The sequence below is a fragment of the Octopus sinensis genome, linkage group LG3 (assembly GCF_006345805.1).
Source record: "Octopus sinensis linkage group LG3, ASM634580v1, whole genome shotgun sequence".
In the NCBI taxonomy this organism is placed as follows: domain Eukaryota; kingdom Metazoa; phylum Mollusca; class Cephalopoda; order Octopoda; family Octopodidae; genus Octopus; species Octopus sinensis.
Window position 1 is genome coordinate 154,151,684 of NC_042999.1, and position 24,843 is coordinate 154,176,526.

The 24,843-nt window shown below is 38.9% G+C and overlaps 1 protein-coding gene and 1 long non-coding RNA gene across 8 annotated transcripts in view; one reads left to right on the top strand and one right to left on the bottom strand.

Moving 5' to 3' along the window:
• LOC115209078 (adenosylhomocysteinase-like 1) overlaps positions 1-24,843 on the bottom strand; it is a 469,217-nt gene that overhangs the window by 355,048 nt on the left and 89,326 nt on the right. The gene's annotated exons all lie outside the window — the stretch shown is intronic.
• LOC115209079 overlaps positions 1-24,843 on the top strand; it is a 308,087-nt gene that overhangs the window by 178,816 nt on the left and 104,428 nt on the right. For all 4 annotated transcript variants that reach the window (XR_004998392.1, XR_004998393.1, XR_004998394.1 and 1 more), the window contains one exon: positions 11,335-11,463. This is a non-coding gene — a long non-coding RNA (uncharacterized LOC115209079). The remainder of the gene's footprint in view (positions 1-11,334; positions 11,464-24,843) is intronic.

Here is a 24,843-nt window from a genome sequence, read left to right on the forward strand (position 1 = left end):
GTATTATATAACTCCTACGCAATATACGATCAAAAGTGAGGGTGGTCACTACTGGAGTGGTTCTGGTCATAGATATTCTGGATCGGGTTGATTTCATGTTAAACAACGCTAAGGTTTCTTTTTTTTTTTTTTTTTCTAACAAATTCTATTCTCTGATTGAAAAGTTCTGGGTTATCTAGATCATAGATTACACGCGGTTTCGATTCCTGGTTATGGCTATTTCACTTAGCTGCAAATGCGTGCGTTTAAGTCGACGCACGGTTTCGATTCTAGCTGAAATATATTTACTTCATGTAGTGGTTAATAGTCTTTTCTACTCTAGGTACCATGCTCGAAAGTTTTTTTTTTTTTTTTTGTTTTGGAGGGGTAGAGATAGTCAATTAGATCCCCCCCCCCAGTATGTAACTGGTACTTAATTTATCGACCCCGAAAGGATGAAAGGCAAAGTCGACTTCAACAGAATTTATCAAGCAAGATATGACACGGTTTCGATATATGGTGGCAGTTGTTTCATTTCATCTACCTGCCAATATTGTGTGTAAAATGTCATACGGTTTCGATTTCTGCTGATGTCCATCTCATTTCACGTAGCAGCCAATATCATACAAGATACGAAAGTCTCGAGTCCATTTCTGCAAACTTTACTCTTTTACTTGTTTCAGTCATTTTGACTGCGGCCATGCTGGAGCACCGCCTTTAATCGAGCAACTCGACCCCGGGACTTATTCTTTTTGTAAGCCCAGTACTTATTCTATCGGTCTCTTTTGCCGAACCGCTAAGTAACGGAGACATAAACACACCAGCATCGGTTGTCAAGCAATGCTAGGGGGACAAACACAGACACACAAACAAACACACACACACACACATTATATATATATATATATATATATATATATATATATATATATATATATATATATACATATATACAACAGGCTTCTTTCAGTTTCCGTCTACCAAATCCACTCACAAGGCATTGGTCGGCCCGGGGCTATAGCAGAAGACACTTGACCAAGATGCCACGCAGTGGGACTAACCCGGAACCATGTGGTTGGTTAGCAAGCTACTTACCACACAGCCGCTCCTGCGCCTTTGTGCAAGAAAATTCTACAAAACACCACAGAATTCCTTATAAATGATAACCAATAAAACTAAACATGGCCATCATTCCAAAATGTCCAATCTAGAGTAAGGATTCTTCACTGGGGTTAACAGAAACTAAACTCGGGAATAGGGGACATGATCAGTTGTATTTATACGATTTTCTTTCTGGTTCTTGCTCCAGCTCACTCATATTTTTGCTTTATCTTTTACCTGCTTCAGTCATTAGTGCGGCTATGCTGGGGCACAGCCTTGAAGAACTTTTTTGTCGAATGAATCGACAACTAGTTTTTTTTTTTCTCCCTTTTAAGTCTAGTACTTATTATATCAATCTGCTATTGCCGAATCGCTAAGTTGCGGGGACATAAACACACCAACACCGGTTCACAAGCTGTGATGATGGATAGACAAACACACACACACACATTATACATATATAATTGAGATTCGGTTGAATTAGGTACTTAAGTTGAAGCACCGAGTCAGTCCGGTATTATCCGCACAGATCGAAGGTGAAAAAAATCAAAATAAGCAACAGGATATCAAGTAGTGTTGCAGTATGACCGTTTCAAGCTACTCCATTTAATTGAAAAATGCAATCATTACATCAATTTAAATACAGTGCCATCATCAGCTGCACAAATAAATAAATAGAATTTTAACCAGTTGGACCATCATCATCTTTTAACGTCCGTTTCCCATGCTGTCATGGTTTGGACAGTTTGACCAGAACTAGCAAGTTGGGGAGCTGCATCAAGTTCTTGTTTGATTTGGGATGGTTTCTGCGACAGGATGCCCTTCCTAACACCAACCACTTTACAGTGTACTGTGTGCTTTTAACGTGGCACCACACGAGCACTTTTACATGGCAGCGGCATAGGACACTCGCAGACTCTATAGCTTCATAACCGGTACTGGTTTATATCGCCGAAACTTAGCGGTTCAGCATAACAAGGATAGAATAAGTATCAGGCTTTAAAAAAATAATACTGTGGTTCGATTCGTTGAACTAAAACCCTTCAAGGTGGTGTCCCAGCATGGCCGCAGTCCAATGACTGAAACAAGTACATGATAAATGATTAACAACTGCATTACTTAACGTTTTACAATAACGTACGTAATGGACGTCGTGGAATTTGAGGCGCAGCTCATGAATGAAGACGTAAGTCACTCATGCATGTGTGTTATGTGTAGTATGTATGTATGCGAGTGAATGTGTTTCGCCGTATATCGGTGAAGGTTGTAAACATAAACGGGCAAACAGTATATTCAAACGAAGTGCAACGAGTTACAAAACACTCCCTTGAAATTTTCCTTATGAGAAATGCAGTGAGCCAGTGACTGAATTGGTGGAAACCTTTACCAAATCACGCTATTGGTTCTGACATAATTATGATATAAAATACAATAAATTCCTCGGCAACCAACACACACATATATATATATATATATACATACATACATGCATATATATATATATATATAATATCAACAATTGAGGGTAAAATTAATTAATTAATCAATTTCACCAAGTGTTCAGTATGTAAAAGGACCATTTAAGGCGAATTCAAAATATTACATTATATAATTAGGGCTTAGTAAAATAAATTACTTTGCCACATACTGAACTTAGTAGAAATAGCAGCCAAAAAAAATTTTCTTAGCATTTCTACTACTTAAAGAAAATTTCTCTCAGATAATGTTTACTCTAGACAGCTCACGAAGGTTTGGGGGTAAATACAGAAAAATATCACAAGTACATAGATCGTTTGAGTACGTCAACGTTTCAAGATTAGCCAAATAAAATCAGCATTTCTTTCTTCAGCTCAAAATTGTATGTGGCAAAGTAATTTATTTTACTAAGCCCTAATTATATAATGTAATATTTTGAATTCGCCTTAAATGGTCCTTTTACATACTGAACACTTGGTGAAATTGATTAATTAATTAATTTTACCCTCAATTGTTGATATTATAATTCATATCTCTCGGTCATACTGCCTCGGTTCTCGCGGTTAAAATATAATGTTTGCTAGATAGACCACGTGGGTGGAATGGGGAGTGCAGAATTTTACGCCTGCGCATTTTGAATTTGTTGACACTGTTAGTTGGAGTGGTTCATCTGAAGCGACAAGTCGCTGATAGGTAAAGTTCCTTCTTTTTAGTGTTTCCAAATCAAGAAATTTTGAGCTGACGAAAGAAATGCTGATTTTATTTGGCTAATCTTGAAACGTTGACGTACTCAAACGATCTATGTACTTGTGATATTTTTCTGTATTTACCCCCAAACCTTCGTGAGCTGTCTAGAGTAAACATTATCTGAGAGAAATTTTCTTTAAGTAGTAGAAATGCTAAGAAAATTTTTTTTGGCTGCTATTTCTACTAAGTTCAGTATGTGGCAAAGTAATTTATTTTACTAAGCCCTAATTATATAATATATATATACATACATATACCCGGCTGTCCCACTGAAGAAAACTGGCCTTTAGCAAATACTTTTTTGCTGGAAATAGTTAGAAACCGTCGGTCTGGGAAATAGTTGAGATGGTAAACATTTTTAATTTGCATTCCTTTCGTGAATTTATCCTTTTTTTTTGTGTGGTCTTGAGATTTCTACTGCTCTTTCTAGCACAACGCTTTCCTATTTGGAAGCCTCTTATTGTATACATACATATACAATTAATCAAAGGACATACTAAGTATGTCTACCTGCTTGAAACAACAGTCAAAACTCCTATTGAATCGCCAAGACAGGCTTCTTTCAATTTCCGTTTACTGAACCTGGAACCATGTGGTTGGTGAGAAAGCTACTTACCACACAGCCACTCCTGTGCCTACGTACAAATTATAAAGAAAATTAAAATATATATACAGTACAGTACTGTTTCTACTTAGCGGATTTTCACCTACCGCGGGAGGGGATGTAACGCCCGCAATAGTCGAAGGATTACTGTACATGTAGGATAGACTTGTTTAACCCCTGATCGAACGAACCTATTATCAAAGGCATTCTAACCATAATTAACGCAATCTTTCTAATGAGACGGTAGGTTATGCGATTCCAAGCAGACGTGACTGCAATCTTTAGTACATGCTCTTTAGGTGGTTCATGTTCTTGTTCGTAAATTAACCAGTACACGCTCACAAACACGAGCTATGTGATACTTCAGTGGGCGGCATACTACTTTAGCGTTCCAGATGTATTTAAGCTATTTTTTTCTTTTCTGCGACACAGCAGAAACTGTTTCCTAAACCAACAACCCAGTCATTCTCAATGAATACGACACGAAACCGATTTAAGATACTTCTCCAGAGTAAAGGATCGACAAAAATGTTCGCACTACAGCATTCTAACAATAATTACATCATACGGTCGGGTAAATTCCAGACACTTATATGATGTCCAAGCAATTTCGTGCTCAATATACGGCTGCGTGAAATACAAGTGAACAGGTTTCTACTTAACACAAATAACGAATTAGACAAACGAACAACGGCTAAATACATCTAATCTATAAATAAACGTTGCCACACCACTTTTCACAAGATTTCAATCATAAAACAGTTAAATATAAGAAGATAACAGCACATTTTAGGATTAACTTTTGTAAATCCAGTTTGTAGTAGAGTAAACAGTACAAACGGGCATTGGTTCGTTATATAAAACTCATAAACCACCTTTTCGTATCTACAAAAGCAGCGTGTTGGCAGTACGTCGGGAAAAGTACATAGCGGCATTCTGCTTGTACTTTAGGCTCTGAGTTCAAATCTCGCCTAAGCCAACTTTGCCTTCTATCGCTTCGGGGTCGATAAAACAAAGTACTAGTCAAGGAGAGGGGGGTCGATGCAATCGACTTATCCACTCCTCTCAAAATTGCTGGCTTTGAACCCTGCCAGGGACCGGATTGTCGTTAAGGGTAGAGGTTCCCAACTCTTTTATTTAAATGAGTTTTCCCACGGACACCTTTTACGTCCTCGTAAACTCAGCAGTTCGACATAAGAAAAATCGATAGAATAAGTACTAGATTTCAGCAATATGGTTGATTTATTCGACTAAAGGCTGCAGTCAAATGAATGAAACAAGTGTAAAAGAAGAAAAAACTGACAAGGAAAAATCTCAAAACACATGGCCAGATGATGGTAAAAGAGAAAATTCCAGAGTGTTGTGTCTTCTGGTGGAGAACAAAGAAAAGACGTGAGAATCATAATGTAAACCGCCGTACCAAAACCCACTAATTGGCTACTTGGCAATTTCGAGTGGAGTGATAATGATGGAAAAATATTTCAATATCAACATTATAATAGGGACTCGCTCCTAAGCAAGAACACAACATTGAGAATGACAAAGTATCCAACCAACAAATTTAAAATGAAATAACATACTCCAAAACTAAGGAAACCGCAACTACAATGGCAGATTTTAATGTTTTAACTTTTTTTATTATTATATATACTTGTTTCAGTCACTGGGCTTTGACCATACTGGGGCACCGCTTTGAAGAATTTTAGTCGAATGAATCGACCTCAGGACTTATTTACAATGAACAGATAGGTGTTCTCATCTTTGTTGCTATCACAACGTCTCGGCAGATGTATTCCCCAGACTTCAAGTGTTCTGGTAGAATTTCAAACCCAACCTTTTATTTGACTAATGGGGTAAACTTGTTCTCCTTCCTACGGTATGTTATTTTTCTGCTGATATTATTTTTGAAGTCCCTGCCTGGGATTGAACTGAGAATCTGAGGATTAGTAGCCCGCGCTATATGCCCATGGGCGATTATAGAGTGAATTTTAGAGCTTATAAACCTATTTTATCTTTTCTTAATACTGGTTCCCATATTACATTCATATCTACACTAAGTCTGCTTCGGAGGTTATTGGGTCCTAGCGAATGTGTAACCCCTTTCAATTTTCGTATTTTCAGTGGTGCTCTCTGTCGATTATTTTAACTTCATCCCACAGCGGGACGGTACTTATTAGGCCTAATGCTTATTCTATCGTTCTCTTTTGTCGAACGGGGACGTGAAGAAACTAACACTGCGGGCTTCCTCGCAGATTCCGTCTATCAACTTCATTCCTAAAGCATTTGTAGGATCGTGGCTATAGAAGATACGTACCCAAGGTTCCACACACTGAACCAGAAGCCAAGTGACTGAGAAGAGAGTTTAGCCATACAGCAGCTACGCTTGCGCCTATAATGTGAAATGTGTAGAACAATAGAATACGTCCATATATAAATTTGGTAAAAGATATTAAAGAGATAATCAACGGCTTCATTTCTATGAAAGAAATGATTTTGTAGGCACTAAAACTATTCTAGCAACCAACGAGAAATTAATACAAGTGGAAGAGCCCGGGTGATACATGTGTAGTGGGACAGGAAAACTTTTTTTCATGGCAACTTTAACCAATCAGAGCTGGGAGCGTAGGAATACCAAAGAGCAATTGTCCGTCCTCTTGGTTGGCGTGCGGATGGATTCGACACGGACCACATCGTTTCTCTAAGATGGAACCTGCCTTTTTGTATTTCCTCAAAACCTTAGCGCCGCAAGCTTCTAAAACTTATTTGTTCAATATTAAGTTTTATCACTTTCCTCTAACTCCAACATAGACACCCGCTTCGTTCATCACTTGTCTTGTTTCTGACATTCATAACACTTATTTCAAAATTAGTGACCACTCACACTAAATTGGTGACTTCCCACAATGCTTAGATACCACATTAGTAACACGCTAAGCATGTAACCCCTGGACATTAATGGCTCGAGTGCAGAAACTCGTGAGACTGGTTACCTGGTTTCCATGGCGAATAAGTGACCGATGCCACAACATTCCTCACTTAGCGGGACGCCAGTTCGTCGCTGAGAGGAGTAACGTAAAAAAGTGTTTTCTTCAAAGCAAGCACACTGCTCCTTTTCAGAATCGAAACCACATATTGCGATCATGTGCACAACACGCGCCTTAACCCAAGTGATACAGCAAGAAATTCAATAGGCTTTATACTGATAAACCAACAGGTTTATCAGTATTTAGTTTAGCAGGAAAGTACTACAGAGCAGACATCGAGCGGCAGAGTACCAGCAGACAAATGAATGTGAAAATATGAAAGAAGTTAGCATATTTTGTGAAACACATTGGTTGGAAAACTTAATCAGCATAAATGCTGAGCAATGTGAGATAAATAAAATGAGATCACAGACATACGTGAGTAAACAAAATATTGAGATTAAAGACGAAAAAGAAACGTACGGCTTCATCATGCCTAGATTGCATCCAGATGGGTTGAATATATAAAAGGCTGTACGACGATGAGAACAGACCTCTTATTCAGAGATGCTAGAGGAAACAAGATCTCTATATGCGTGTGTGTAAACTGCAGTGAAAACGGCTTTTTACAGGTCGAATATGTCACTAACATATTTGAACTTATCTAAATGTTTAATATACAAAACTGCTTTTACCATCCAACTACACACACAAGTGTGCATACATACATTGTACACAGACATTATATATATAAGTTGGTGTTTTACAGAGTTGGTAGTTTACAGAAAATAAAGAAAATCTCAAACACAGGAGAGCTGTGAAACCAGCTTAGAAGACGGGTAAAAGTGGCCAGCAAGTCGCTACTGAGAATCGAACTCTGTGCCTCTAAAATTCTGGCTGAGCGCTCTTTACCATTAAGCCAAGAGACCCCTGAGAAAACAGGGAAAATAGGATTAAAAAAAGGAGAAAAGTATACACGGTATACACTGGAAAAGATGTGCATAGCATACAAAGGTACAAAATAAAATAATAAAAAGGTTAGCCAGAAGAAATTGTTCTATAGTTTATTATATACAAGTAGAGAAAGTCTTCAAATTTCCAAGGAAATGGAGTGGAATGATAAGATGTGAAACGAAATAGAATAAGCTATTTACATTATAACATTTAAGAATTTGTCAAGCATTCAGTTCTTGAGAATGCTTGTAACTTTACTCAAGAAGCACACGCGTTCTCAAGGGCTCGACGGAAATTTTCATACACACACACACACATTTACGTGGATATATAATATTAAGTAGATAAATATTTGCCAAGCCAGTGGTGAAGGCGCATCAAACTGGCAACACTTGTTTGACTTACAGGTTAAGTCAGAAGTTGGTGTTGACAAAACTTAGACTGATAACGGACAGTCAAGAAATGACAGCAACGATAATGGAAAGAAAGAAAAACGATTCACAGTGCAGTCATAGCTGCGTGGTTAAGGAGTTTGCTTCTATATCATGTTCTTTGATCCAGTGCACGGCACCTTGGACAAGTGTCGCCTTCTCTCCGCCCAAAGCACCGCATTGTCCTTATGAGTGGAATTCTTCCCACCACCTTTCTTTCACAAGTGTCGGAACTCAAGAATTTCTATATTTCTTTACTACCCACAAGGGGCTAAACACAGAGAGAATTAAACGGATTAAGTCGATTATATCGACCCCAGTGCGTAACTGGTACTTATTTTATCGACCCCGAAAGGATGAAAGGGAAAGTCGACCTCGGCGGAATTTGAACTCAGAACGTAGCGGCAAACAAAATACCTATTTCTTTACTACCCACAAGGGGCTAAACACAGAGGGGACAAACAAGGACAGACACATGGATTAAGTCGATTACATCGACCCCAGTACGTAACTGGTACTTATTTTATCGACCCCGAAAGGATGAAAGGCAAAGTCGACCTCGGCGGAATTTGAACTCGGAACGTAGCGGCAAACAAAATACCGCTAAGTATTTCGACCGGCGTGCTAACGATTCTGCCAGCTCACCGCCTTATGAATTTCTATACCAAACACAGAACATTCATGATTTTCTTAATAATACGAAAATAACTTCCTGTTGCTGCCTTATACCAGTCTATTCACATTCAAGCCATCTGCTCTCTTGGGTTTACTCTAAAGGCACAGGGCCTACGTGACATGTTAAGGGGCCAGTCTCCTTCTGTGTGTACAGGACCATTTTCTGCTAGATGACCCACAACTGGGACTCCTTAACAGACAACTACCTTGCCCAGAACGGACCCGGGAGTACTAGTAACCAAAGTCTAACTTCAGTCTATCCTAAACTCCTGGAGTCTCACAACTAGATGTTAGTTGATGGTTTATTCGGTGAAATTTACTAGACAAGAACAACGCGGGAACCCGTGCTCTGCACATAGCAGCTAAATATATCTAAAACCACACTGTACTGTCACATTAAGGAAATGAAACATTGGATAATGTAGTCGGAGATACTGTATGGGTAGGGAGTTGGGATAGACACAATTGGAAAGCCCTCAATCTGGGCATGATGATGCCGTACGTTTCTGTTTTCGTAATTTTGAAATTACTGGTGTCTGCGTCACCAGTAATTTCAAAAGTAGCGAGTCAAACGAGGGAATCTTTCGGGGTCGGTCGATCTGCAAGAAATAGCAACCAAATCGCCATTAAATCAAGCTTTGTAGCCTTTCAAAAGGAAAGGTGGATTGGATATTGTAAACCTAGGTACACTATGTCTAGAAAAAGATATGATGGCTACGACTGGAATGTCTCATCTCAAATACGCTTGATCAGCACAGCAACAAAAAAGAACCAAATCTCTTTTTAAAAAAGTCCTGCTCTCTTTTAAAAGTGTGCGTTGGATAATGTAACCTACTCTTTTACTAGTTTCAGTAATAGTACAGTAAAAAGCCTCAACGCTAGACATAGTAGCTAAATTCCATTAAGCCACATAAAAAAAATCTTGAAAAACAAAACACAAAGGGCACATAATGTAGTCTTAGATAGACATATGATCAAAGATATCCCACCCTTGTTTTTTATACGTGCATTTAATCAGGGATTACCAGGAAATTAATCAATAATTATGAAATATAGTAGAGATCTCTGGAAAAACAACAAAATAGGAAGTTAGATGCACCAAGTCAACTGACGTTTATATGCAAGTATGTGAATAAACGTGTTTGGGTGAGAGAGGAGGGTGAAAGCAAGGAGATTGAAGTGAAATTGTTTGCATTTATTGCGAAAGGACAATGAAAAAAAGGAAGTCTTCACCAAGAAGAGAATTTGTTTCAGTTGGAGTGAAAAGGTTTTGTTGTACTTTCATGACCCAAGTACAAAAAAAAAACTACTTTGAAGTAAGACAAGTCATCTAACTTTAACCGCGGTTGCTTCAAAGAGCAACAAAATTGTCCTCATTGTACAATAACCAATTGTGGTGAGAGAGAGAGAGAGAGAGAGAGAGAGAGAAGAGAGAGAGAAAGATAGAGAGAGAGTAAACTGGATAATGCAGTCTTCTATACACAGTTTTTTTTCTTTTTTTTTTTCTTGAGAGATGGGAGACGATACAGTCACATTCTGAATGTATTTAGTCATAGGTCTTCATGATGAGGCTTAATAAGATTAAAATATGTACAGAGGTGTCTCCCCTTCCTTGCTGAAATTACTTGTACATAGGGGAAACGCCTTGAATCTACCTCAGCGCGTTTTAAATCTAGTACTTATTCTATTAGTCTCTTTTGCCGAACCACTAAGTTACAGGAACGTAAACACACCAACACCGCCTGTCAAGTGTTGCAATGGGGACAAACAAACCCGAAGACAGACAAACACACACACATACACACACGACAGGCTTTTTTCAGTTTTCGTCTACCAACTCCGCTCATAAGGCATTGGTTGACCCGAGGTTATAGCAGAAAACAGTTGCCGAAGGTGCCACGCAGCGAGACTGAACGCAGAACTATGGGGTTGGGAAGCAAACTCTTACCACACCGCCAGGACTGCGCCTTATACTTGTATGAATAGTAGCTTAATACTTCGGTACTATTTAAGAACAGTGGTCCCGGTGCACGCACTCGCGTACTCGCGCCTCCGCGCTAGCTAGTCGATCCTACAACGACTACCTAGCAAAGTAAATAAAACAAAATAATTTTTTTTACACAAAGTAAATAATTTTTGTCAAAGTAAATAAAACACAAAAACACAAAGTAAATAATTTTTTTAAACAAAGTAAATAAAACACAAAAACGCAAAGTAAATAAGTTTTTTAAACAAAGTAAATAAAACACAAAAACAAAGTAAGGATCGACTAGTTACGACTAGCTAGCGCGAGTACGCGAGTGTGCGCACCGGACCACTGTTCTTAAGTAGTACCAACACTTCAATGTCACTAAACCAATTGCTTGTAAGATAAGGATTTAACTAGAAACTCGTTTATTTACAGGCTATTGCCGAACGGAGCACGAAACGGAATTCATCATCGAAGCTCTACACAAACAAACAATGAGAAGAATGGTCAGCGTCGCATATAAGAATTATGGTTAGCGAAGTATTCCAGGTTTTAAATTATTAGGTAAGTTTAAAAGAGAAAAAGACTTTTTTTTTTATTTCCTTTTATTCAATTCAAAAATTTGCTGCTAAATATTGGTTGTGAGATTAAGAAATTCGCATTGTAGCCACGTGAAACCTTGAGCAAGTGCATTCTACTATAGCCCTAGGCCGATCAAAGCCTTGTAAGTGGATTTGGCAGATGGAAACAAAAAGAAAACCATCATATATATATATATATATATTTTTTTTTTTTACTTGTTTATATATATATACATACATACACACACACACACACATACCAGAGTAAGCACATAAATGTGAAACAAGGTGGGAAAAATATCTTGTTTCCACCTGGTATTCGAGTGTATGTATGTACGTGTGTGTGTGTGTGTATATATATATATATATACACATACACACACGCCGGTTCGGAGAAGAAAAAAAAGCAGCCAGTACCGGCAAAAAGTACTTAGTTCGATTTGTCCGACCAAAAACCTTTCAAAGTGGTGCCCCAACATGGCCGCAGCCCAATGACTGAAACAACTAAAGGAAGTGAATAACATGTGATACACAACCGATTCTTAATCCTACATAATCGATTCCTAATCCTTCCATCACGAAGCAAATATTGATCTCCGGATGCTAATTCGAAATCTGTCAAGCAGAAGCCGTTTCGACAGTTTCAAAGAAGTCAATATCTTATAACTTAGACATGTTTCAGCCATTTGACTGCGGCCATACTGGATCACCGCCTTGAAGGGTGTTAGTCGAAGAAATCAACCCCGGGACTTATTCTTTGTAAGCCCAGTACTTATTCTATCGGTCTTTTTTATCGAGTCGCTAAGTTCCGGGGACATAAACACGCCAGCTTCGGTTGTCAAGCGATGGTGGGGAGACAGACATAGACACACAAACATATACAGATATATATATACGACAGGCTTCTTTCAGTTTCCGTCAATCAAATCCACTCACAAGGCTTTGGTTGGTCTGAGGCTATATCAGAAAACACTTGACGAAAGTGCCATGTAGTGGGACTGAACCCTCATAAGGCTTTGGTCGGGCCGAGGCTATAGTAGAAGACACTTGCCCAAGGTGCCACGCAGTGGGACTGAAACTGGAACCATGTGGTTGGTAAGCAAGCTACTTACCACACAGCCACTCCTGTATACGTATTTGTAAGCGTGTGTCTTTACATCGCCTGATACTTGCAGACGGATATCACCGTCATACAAGTAGAGTTATTCATCTTAAATTTCCTGTGAAAAACATGTCCAGCCATGAGGAAAAACCATGCCTAGATGGGAAACAGATGAGGCTGGAGATGAGAAAGACATCCATCCGTAGGAAATCCGTCTCAACATCTTTTCGTCTAACTCATGCAAGCATGGAAAAGTAGACGCTAAAATTATTATATAGAGATATCATCATCATCATTTAACATCCGCCTTCCTTGCTGTCATGAGTTGAACAGTTTGACAAGAGCTGACCAAGCAGAAAACTGCACCAGATTACCGTGTATGTTTTGGTACAGTTTTTACGGCTCATGCCCTTCCTAACACCAACTACTCAGCAGAGTGGATTGAATGCTTTTTATGTGGCACCAACACAGACGGAGTCAGTTTTGGCAAGGTTTTTACAGCTGGATGCCCTTCCAAACGCCAACCACTTTACAGTGTGGACTGGATACTTTTTACATGGTACAAGCACCGGTAGTGTCACCAAGTAACTTGCGAGACAAACATCTTTTGAGAGTGGAGGGGACATTGGAGGGGGTGATCTTGTGTCAGATGATGAAAGGTTAGAGTGTAACAGAGAAACAGAAACAAGTGTCTTGCTGTAGAGGAGGTACAAGGTTACTCGACCAGAGAGAGAGAGAGTGATCAGAAATGAGGAAAGAAACAGGCGTGCTGCTGTAAAGGAGATACGTGGTTACCCAACCAGAGGGAAGAGCAAGGGGAAAGACAGTGGGAGACAGAAAGAGTGCAAGAGAGAGCAGGAGAGATATGGTGGTGAAGTGCCGGTGCATACTCACAAGGGTCAGGCATCAGAATATAAATGGGATGGTAGAGTAAAATGAGAAATAGATGGTGGAAAGTTCCAGAGCATACTCTTGAGGTACGTAAGTCATAATACAAGAGGCAGTGCATTGCCAAAGAAGCGCGAGTAGAGAGTGGGGGTGCGGGATGCAGCGACTGGTGAAAACCTGGGTATATAGAGGGGGTGAGGGACTACTGAATAGCAATGATATAGTGAGCAGGGCATTAAAAGCAGGATTGGGGAGTGAGAGATAAGTATAATGCATGAAAGAGGAAATGCGAGGAAGAGATGTAGTTTGGTTTGTTGGAGTAGGGTTTGAGAAAAGTTTTATTGCTACATGTGGGTGGAACACACAGCGCCTCTAGAACTCAGTTTCGCCGACGAGGCAGATCTTTGCAAGAAACCCACATCACCAGACATCTAAGTCCTTTGTCATTTCCTCCGTGAGGCCCAAAACCCTGAGATCGGTCCTCACCTCTTCATCCCATGTCTTCCTGGCTCTCCCTCTTCCGCCGCGGGTACCATACACTTTCAATGATCGGCACATTATACAGCTGCCTTCATTCATACGCATCACATGTCCAAACCAACGTAGTTTTCTCTCTTGCATGCTGCATTTGATTCCTCTTATGCCCAACTTTTCTCTCAACACGTTTGCACTTTGTCATACATGCACACTGATGCTGCACATCCAACAGACCATACTGCCTTCATTTCTCTCTACACACGTATTCTACATTCACAGCACATGTCTCACTACTATGGAGTATAGCCGCTTGTTTCAGTCATTTTACTGCAGCCATACTGGAGCACCGCCTTGAAAGTCTGTTTTAGTCGAACGTGGAAATACCTGGGTGGGTGTCCAGGCGCAAAGTTGGCCTACTAAGAGGGAGAGGTCCTTCTGTTGATGTCATGACATCTCTCTGGGAGAGGGGAAACTCCGAGAGAAAATCCGCGACACTGACGCCTGATTTTGACTAGTTCGATGATCTTGACTAGTTCTTTTCGAGTTTATGTTGTCCATGTTCAGAGAGTGGGATTGGATTTGTGCAAATCCTTTCCCCACGATAAAAAAAAAAAATCATCATGCTGAGGCATCGCGTGAAAAAAAAAAAAAAAACTAAGACCTATCACAAAAATGGTTGGTCGTAGCCTTCGCCTGTGTGGGGCTTTCGATCGGGCGATGGAAGTAATCGAACAGTAATCAAGGCGGCGAGCTGGCAGAATCGTTAGCATGCCAGACGAAATGCTTAGCAGTATTTCGTCTGCCGCTACGTTCTGAGTTCAAATTCCACCGAGGTTGACTTTGCCTTTCATCCTTTCGGGGTCGATTAAATAAGTACCAGTTACGCACTGGGGTTGATATAATCGACTTAATCCGTTTGTCTGTCCTTGTTTGTCCTCTCTGTGTTTAGCCCCTTGTGGGTAGCAAAGAAACAAGTAATCGAACAGGAGTTTGTTTGCGTGCGGGCGGTTTGTAGGTGTATGTATACAAACACAGAGAAACACACAAGTATTATGCCATCATTATAATGAAAAGCAAAGACAATGAAAATCTCTCTAAGTTAGTTTTAGCTTGCGATAGAAAGAAAATATTAGAAATAAAATACAATAAAAAAAAAACTGCTTGAAAAGAGATAGGAAGAATAAAAAAGCAAGATTAGAATTCTTAGAACACTTCCGTAATGTTGGACAGTACAATTAATTTACCCAGGTCGTTCATCCTAGTTCCAATATGGGAAAACGGCAAAACAAAAACAAAAAAATAGGTCATACTAATTGAAACTGGTTGTTTTGGGTTACTGACATGCGATGAGTATGTGTAGGAGAGGAGGAGAGAGACATGACATTTTGTGTGTGTGTGTCAGACAGAGCAGTGTGAGTGTGTGTGTGATAGACAGAGAGAGAGAGAGTAGTGTATGAGAGAAATGAGCTGAGGGGAGAGAGATAGGGAAAGAGAGAGAAAGAGCAGTGAGAGTGTAAGAGAGACAAAGTAGAGGTGAGAGAGAGAGACAGACAGCTGCGCATGTGTGTGCATGAGAGAGAAACATTGAACGGTGTGTGTGACAGAGACAGAGAAAGATAGTGTGTATGTGGGTAACATGGATAATTGAATTTTTTTTTTTTTTTAATGTAAAGAACTGTTAAATCAATAAAATTCTGAGGTTGGTATCCAGTTTATCTATCCATTTTTAGCTCATAAGCTGACATGCATATGTCAGACCTCTTTCTTTCCTTCCTACTATAAGCCATGCATGTAAGTAGAGCCATAGTTTTGCAAAAAACATGCTTCAAATGTTTGGAGGGTATATTTTTGAGGTAAGGATGTGTATTCGCCAATTGGAGTTTGTTGATTAAAAGTTTCATGTGACACCTTGGGCAAGTGTCTTCTACTATGGCCTTGTAATTGGGTAGACGGAAATTGAGAGAAGCCTGTGGTGTGTGTCTTTGTCAAATGGTAATAGTGTTGGTGTGTTTATGTCCCTGGAACTTAGCGGTTTGGCTAAAGGAGACTGATAGACTAAGTACCAGGCTTTAAAGAAATATATATATATATATATATATATATATTATAGAAGGAGCTTCTACAGGACTAGAACTGTTTCATTCCGATGAAATCTTCAGGAAGCTGGCTGTCAAAATAAGTTCTGGTATATATACATTTAGGCAGATTTAATGTATATATATGTATATATATATATATATATATATATATATATAGAGAGAGAGAGAGAGAGAGAGAGATTTCTTTATTGGCCATGCTGGGCTAAACACTCATACATAGTCAGACAGACAGATATGGTACTGTGGTCAATTTATTCGACCAAAATTTCTTCAAAGCATTGCCCCAACATGGCCGCAGTCTACTGACAAACAAGTAAAACATGAGAGATAAAACAGGAAGACTAAACTTCTGTACACTGTTTAAATTTGCTGTTGTTGTTTAATTGGAAGAGGACTAATGGCTACTATGACTGGTAGGAGGAAGAGAGGAAATTGTCCTGGGGATAGAGAGAGATGGCTTGAATATTTAGCATCAGAGTGGACTCCATTTAGGTACCCAATGGTCAGGTGGTGATATCAAACTAGGAAATAACATACATTATCTCTCTAATGGTGACAAAAGCACTCTGATGAATCTAGCTGAGAGAATGACTGACAGAATTATTAATTAAACACTCCATTTGTTAATTGGTTGAATGGCTAACTAGTTTAATAATAACGATGCTTCTTTATGATTTTGAAAAAAATACAAGCAATTTTGAGAGGAGGGGGGGAAGTTGATTACATGGACTCCAGGATTCCGCCAGTGCTTTATTTTATCAGCCTACGACAAAGATGAAAGTTAATGCCGACCTCAGCAACATTTGAACTCAGAATGTAAGGAGCCAAAGAAATGTTAATCTGCACTAACAATTCTGTCAGCTCACCACCATAATAATAATAATAATAAAAATAATAATAATAATAATGGTTTCAAATTTTGCCACAAGGGCAGCCATTTTGTGGAGAGGGGATGAGTCGATTACATCTACCCCAGTGTTCAACTAGTACTTATGTTATCGACCCCCAAAAGGATGAAAGGTGAAGTCGACCTCTGTGAAAATTGTACTCAGAACATAGCAACAGGCATAATACTGTTAAGCATTTCATCCAGCGTGCTAACGATTCTACCAGCTCCTTTCTACTAAATTTGGGGGAAGAGGGCGAGTCGATTTAATTGACCCCAGTGCTTAACTGGTACTTATATAATCAACTTCAAAAGGATGAAAGGCAAAGTCAACCCTAGAGGAATATGAACTCAGAATGTATGTGTATGTACATATATGTGTGTGAGTGTGTTTATGGTTTTTGTTTGCCTCCCAACAAAAAAACACAAGTTATGGGGAACATAAACAAACCAATGCTGGTTTGTTTACATTCCCATAAGGTAACAGTCTGGTAAAAAAAAGATTGACAAAACAAGTACCAGGTTTAAGGAAAAAAGTCCTGGGGTTAATATGTTCAACTAAAACTTTCGAGGGTGAGCACCAGCTGAGCTACCCTCTAATAAGAACAAAAGGAGACTAACAGTTGCTTTTGTTTTTGCTTTTATTTGTTTGTCATTTGACTATGGGGTCATGCTGGAGCACCACCTTTCAGTCGAACAAATCGACCCCAAGACTTATTCTGTGTAAGCCTAGTACTTATTCTATCGGAGTCTTTTGCTGAACCACTAAGTTACCAGCATTGGTTGTCAAGCAATGGGGGGGGGGAAACACAGACACACAAACATACATGCACATACATACATATATATATATACACATAACAGGCTTCTTTCAGTTTCCGTCTACCAAATCCACTCAAGGCTTTGGTTGGCCTGAGGCTATAGCAGAAGACACTTGCCCAAGGTGCCATGCAGTGGGACTGAACCTGGAACCACACAGCCACTCCTGCGCCTATGTTTGTTATATATTAATTTCAATAACTGAACATTCTGTAGCCATTGTTGTCGTCGTTGTTCAACACTGGGTCATTTCAGTAGACAGGTAATCAAAAACACACCAGACGTGATCATCCCAACATCATCATTGTTTAACATCCGCTTTCCATGCTGGCATGGGTTGGACGGTCTGACTGAGGACAGGCAAGCCAGGAGGCTGTACCGGGCTCCAATCTGATCTGGCAATGTTTCTACAGCTGGATGCCCTTCCTAATGTCAACCATTCTAAGAGTGTAGTGGGTGCTTTTTACGTGCCACTGGGACGGGGGCCAGTCAGGCAGCACTGGCATTGACCCGCACATTTATTCAAACAATCAGTATACTTGAAACTACATAATCCAATGACTCCTGCTATTTTTCAAGACAGCCTGGCATGAACTGAGGGAGATTAAGCTGCTACTTCTAGCAGACCATGCAACAATATAGAGACTCTTTCATTGGTCCAGTACAGATAATGTAGGCTTTCCTGATATGGCATGCAGAAAACACCAAGTATGCTTAGGATATAAGGTAGTTTCAGGTTTAGTACCAGCAACCAGCATTAAACAATTCTTGCATCCACTTGAATGAAATGCCAACTTTCTATGTGAGTGAATCTATTTTAAATTCTTCATAATGTCAGTAAATATAATAGGCTCCGCCTGTTAAAATGCCATCCAAATCAGTGCATACAGAACTACTTCAGCAATTATTCACGGATAGTAATTCCTAGGCTTGGCTGTGTAGTTCACAAGTTTGTATCCTAGCCATGTGGCTGCAGGTTCTAGCTCCACAGCATGACATCCTGACCAGAGTCTTAGCTGCAATGGCTGCAGGCCAAACAAAGACTTGTGAGTGGATTTAGTAGACAGACATGTATTGTGTGTGTATGTGTGTGTACACATACACACACACATTTATATACGCAGGTATATGTGGCTTTATAGTAAGCGTATAGCCTTGGGCTGACTGAAGTCGTTAGATTTGGTAGATGGAAACTGAAAGAAGCCTGTTGTATATATGTGTCTCCCCGACCAATGCCTGACAACTGGTGTTGATGTGTTTATGTCCCTATAACTTAGTACTTTACAGAGTGTACTGGGTGCTTTTTACATGGCACCAGCACCAACAGGGTTAAGTACCTTACAATACATACATATATGTAGAAATAAATGTGTGTGTACCCTTGTTTTAACATCATGTAATGATAGTCAACAACCATCATCAATGGACAAGCAATTTTGCTCCTTTCAAAGTCTTCCAAAGAAAACATGTCTGGCCACAGGGAAATATAACCTTGCTTATAAACGGGTGAAGACATCCAGCCATAGAAAATCTGCATCAACAAAATACACATGGCCCAATAAAAGCATGAAAAAAATAGACATTAAAATGATGATAAAGATATATGTTCCCATAACTTAGCAGTTCAGCAAAAAAGACTGATAGAATAAGTACTAGGATTACAAAGAATAAGTCCTGGAGTTGATTTTCTTGACTAAATGCAGTGCTCCAACATTGCCACAGTCAAATGACCGAAACAAGTAAAAGAATATATATTCTTTTTCTTTATTGCCCACAAGCGGCTAAAAATAGAGTGGACAAACAAGGACAGACAATGGGATTAAGTCGATTACATCGATCCCCAGTGCATAACTGGTACTTAATTTATCAACCCCGAAAGGATTAAAGGCAAAGTCGATCTCGGCGGAATTTGAACTCAGAAAGTAACAGCAGATGAAATATCGCTAAGCATTTTGCCCGGCATGTTAACGTTTCTGCCAGCTCGCCGCCTAAGAATATAGACAGATAGATAGATAGATAGAGAGAGAGTTCATGAAAAAAACAAAAGACGAAGACAGGTGGTGTACAAAACAAACAGATGTATTAGTATAACGCTTAGGAATAGAAAAAGTCTTTTACATTTCAAGCCTATGCTCTTCTACAGAAAGGGACAGAAAAAACAAGAGAAAAAAATGTGTGTAGTGGCTACCGATCTATCATGGCGACTGCTGGACAGAAGATAGATAGATACATACATACATACATACATACATACATACATGCACATGTTTTGTGCATTTGTTTACAAATTCACTCTGCATTCATTTCTCCAGTCAACAAGTCATCCATAAGTGATCCCTCACTTCTAAAACAGATAAGAGTTAGTGATTGGAAGAGCATCAAGCTGTCCAGCAGTAAAACAATACTCCAATAATATATTTATCTAACCATGGTTAGGTCAAAGAGATCTGAGGCTTAAATTGTCGAAAGCATGGAGAAAGCATATGTAAAAAATGAAGAAATGAAATTAACAAGATAAACAAAATATCAACAACCTATTTCTTTAATCCCATTCCACCCAAACTCACAGCTACAGTGCTAATAGTGTGTTGCATTTCCTGTGTATGAATTCTGCAATACTCGAGGAAAAAAATTTCCATTTACATGGTTAGTTGACCCTGGCAACTCTTGAACTTCTAGTGGCATTACCAGCTTGGAATAAGAATAACGTTAGGTCAAAGAGATCTGAGGCTTAAATTCAGTCGAAAGCATTTCCACACATCAGATTATCTCCAGTTCACTAAATACACATTAAGCTTAATTAAGCTAGGAGATCATTAGATGCTGAAAACAGTAACACCAAGCATCAAACGCACTCACACAAACATATTTATATTCACAAATATACATATAAACACAAAAATATATACATAATATATACACACAAATATACGGAACCATTTTCTGTATTCTATACAAAAAGCTCTCATCAAATAAGAGCATATTGGAGGAGAAAGTGAGAAAGAGAGAGGGTAGATGAAAGTAATAGAAAAATAAATAGAGAAAATGAAATGAAAAACCATGCAGTTAAAATACTGCTGCACTGGGTATCCAAATGGGTAGATTATTTAACAACATTTTTAAACATGAAATTTAAGTTATAATGTTGACTTGTTAACATTCAAAAGTATATTTTGTACTGCTAAACCTCAGTTATTTTATGAAACATAATTATTCATAAAACATAATATTTTAAAATTGCCAAATTTAATAACATCTAATAAGATCTACAGACACACAACTCTTCCCGCAATCTTGGATATAAGGGTGGTTTCAAATTTTGACACAACGCCAGTAATTTCACAGGAATGGGTAAGTCAATCACATCAACCCCAGAGCTCATCTGACACTTATTTTATCAACCTAGAAAGGACGAAAGGCAAACACAGCCTCGGCGGAATTTGAACTGAGAACATAAAACCAGACAAAATCCTGCTAAGCAGTCTCCCCGGCATACCAACGATTCTGTTGGCTTACTGCCTTCAGATAGAAAATATTAAAATTAAAATTTTATGTATTTAAAGATTACACTTATTAGATGAGTGCTTAAGTCTATTCACAACTGACTCAGGTTCAGTCCCATTGTGTGGCACCTTTACAAGAGCTTTCAACCAACCAAAGCCTTGTAAATGGATTTGGTAAACAAAAACTAAAAAAAAGCCCAACATATGTTATAGGCGTAGGAGTGGCTGTGTGGTAAGTAGCTTGCTTACCAACCACATGGTTCTGGGTTCAGTCCCACTGTGTGGCACCTTGGGCAAGTGTCTTCTACTATGGCCTCGAGCCGACCAAAGCCTTGTGAGTGGATTTGGTAGACGGAAACTGAAAGAAGCCCGTCGTATATATGTATATATATATATATGTGTGTGTGTGTGTATATATGTGTGTGTATCCCTGCCATCGCTTGACAACTGATGCTGATGTGTTTATGAGTCCCTGTAACTTAGCGGGGTCGATTTGCTCGACTAAAGGTGGTGCTCCAGTATGGCCACAGTCAAATGACTGAAACAAGTAAAAGAGATATGTGTGTGTGTGTCCTACAACCGCTGGTGTTGGTGTGTTTATGTCCCTGTAACTTTGCAGTTTTGCAAAAGAGGGCAATAGAAAAAGTATCAGGCGAGAGAAAAAAATATGTATTGAGGTCAATTTGTTCAACTTATTCAGGGTGGTGCCTCAGTAGGTCCGCAGTCTAGTGACTGAAACCGGTAAACAAATAAAAGGATTCAAATATGCCCAAGCAGTCGAATGTGGTTGGTTTCATTAGTCGAGTAGTTACACATTAAATGCAAATAATAAACAAAAGTATTTTCCAGAAGAATGGTTCCCCACCCAAACAACTGCTTTCAGAAGGCCACACATTAATCCTTCTGAAGGCTGCCGGTTCCACTCCTGTGAATTGACAGGCAACAGTGGCTTATGTCATACTAACAATGCAATGATTTGTTCAAATAACCCAATCAAAATTGTTATACACAACCGGATAGTATTTATGTTTCATATACTTCCTCTTCAAATGTCTAACCAATGGATATCTTAAATCAGCAGTGTCACCAATATAAAGAAAAGTTCTTAATTTGAATGGGTACAAGCATGAGTGGGTGGTAAAAAGCTAGCTTCCCACCTACATGGTTCCAGGTTCAGTATCTTGGGAAAATGTCCTCTACTATAGCCTTGGGTAGATTTGGTAGATGGAAATTGAAAAAAGCCAGTCATATTATCATCATCGTTTAACATGTTTTCCATGCTGGCATAGGTTGGGTGGTTTGACTGAGGACTGGCAAGTCAGTAGGCTTGCACCAGGCTCCAATCTGATCTGGCAATGTTGCTACAGTGGGATGCCCTTCCTAATGCCAACCACTCCAAGATTGTAGCACATGCTTTTTATGTGCCACTGGCACAGGAGCCAGTCAGGCGCCACTGTTATTGACCACATTCGGATGGTGCTTTTACGTGACACTGGCATATGCATATATATATATATATATATATATATATATATGTCTGCCAGCCTCGTCTGGCACCTGTGTCGGTGGCACATAAAAAACACCATTCGAGCGTGACCGTCTGCCAGCTTCGTCTGGCACCTGTGTCGGTGGCACATAAAATCACCCACTACACTCTCGGAGTGGTTGGCGTTAGGAAGGGCATCCAGCTGTAGAAACACTGCCAGATCTGACTGGCCTGGTGCAGCCTTCGGGCTTGCCAGACCCCAGTTGAACCGTCCAACCCATGCTAGCATGGAAAGCGGACGTTAAACGATGATGATGATGATGATGATATATATATATCAAACTAAAATCATTGAACAAGCAAATACAAGGTCAACCGCATGTCATTTCATATGCAGTCCTATTAAACCTTTTTTGTTATTATGAAATGACATGCGGTTGACCTTGTATTGCTTGTTCAATGATTTTAGTTTGATATTTTTGTCTCTTCCAATAGAGCACTTCTATTGCAGTCCTATTAAACCTTTTTTGTTCCTGACAAGAAACAATTATTGTATCTATATATATATATATATATTATATATATATATATATATATATATATGTCTGCCAGCCTCGTCTGGCACCTGTGTCGGTGGCACATAAAAAACACCATTCGAGCGTGACCGTCTGCCAGCTTCGTCTGGCACCTGTGTCGGTGGCACATAAAATCACCCACTACACTCTCGGAGTGGTTGGCGTTAGGAAGGGCATCCAGCTGTAGAAACACTGCCAGATCTGACTGGCCTGGTGCAGCCTTCGGGCTTGCCAGACCCCAGTTGAACCGTCCAACCCATGCTAGCATGGAAAGCGGACGTTAAACGATGATGATGATGATGATGATATATATATCAAACTAAAATCATTGAACAAGCAAATACAAGGTCAACCGCATGTCATTTCATATTGCAGTCCTATTAACCTTTTTTGTTATTATGAAATGACATGCGGTTGACCTTGTATTGCTTGTTCAATGATTTTAGTTTGATATTTTTGTCTCTTCCAATAGAGCACTTCTATTGCAGTCCTATTAAACCTTTTTTGTTCCTGACAAGAAACAATTATTGTATCTATATATATATATATATATATATATATATATATATATATATATATTTCTATATTCTACATTATTATTATAAATATAAATAAAACATAAAAAACAGAGTTGGAATTTCTTTGAATAATATATATCCCTCTACAAACAATCATAAAAACCCCTTTTTATATATATATATATATATATATATATATATATATATATAACGGGAAGCTTTATGAAAATAAACAAAAGACGAAGGCAGGTGGAAAACAAACGAACAATTGTATTAGTATGGCGCTCAGGAAATATAAATAAAACAAGTCTTTAACGTTTCGAGCCTACGCTCTTCAACAGAAAGATACACAGAGAGAGAAAAACACAGAAAGAAGGAGAGAAAAAAAATGCGTGCAGTAGCTAACGAATCAACATGTTGCTATTATGCAAATGTGTCAAGTCCAAAACGCTGCTTTTTCACCATCCCATTTCTTTATACATTAGCAATACTTTCCACTTAACAATAATACTTTTTTTTCACCATCCCATTTCTTTATACATTAGCAATACTTTCCACTTAACAATAATACTTTTTTGTGTGCAAAAGATCGTAACTCCATGCATGTATGATATTTTCAGTCAGAAATATTTTTGCAAAACTGTCATATGCAGAACTTACTCCACTTTTGAAAAGTGCTAAACTGTTGTATGACACTTTGACAATTTTCATCTGGAGCAGCCGGCGATACAATAAGTTTGACCAAAAGAGCCAGCTTTTGACCAAATTTGGACATACAACAATTTAAGATAATAGCAATGATATATATTTGTGTGTGTGTGTTTGTGCCCCACCACTGCTTCACAACTGATGTTGGTATATTTATGTCCCTGTAACTAACTAGTTCTGAAGAAGACACCAACAGAATAAGTACAAAGTGTAACAAAATAAGAACTTCAAATTGTTTGATGAAAAATTCAAGGCAATGATTCAGCATGGCTGCAGTCTAGTGACTGAAACAGGGTAAGAGG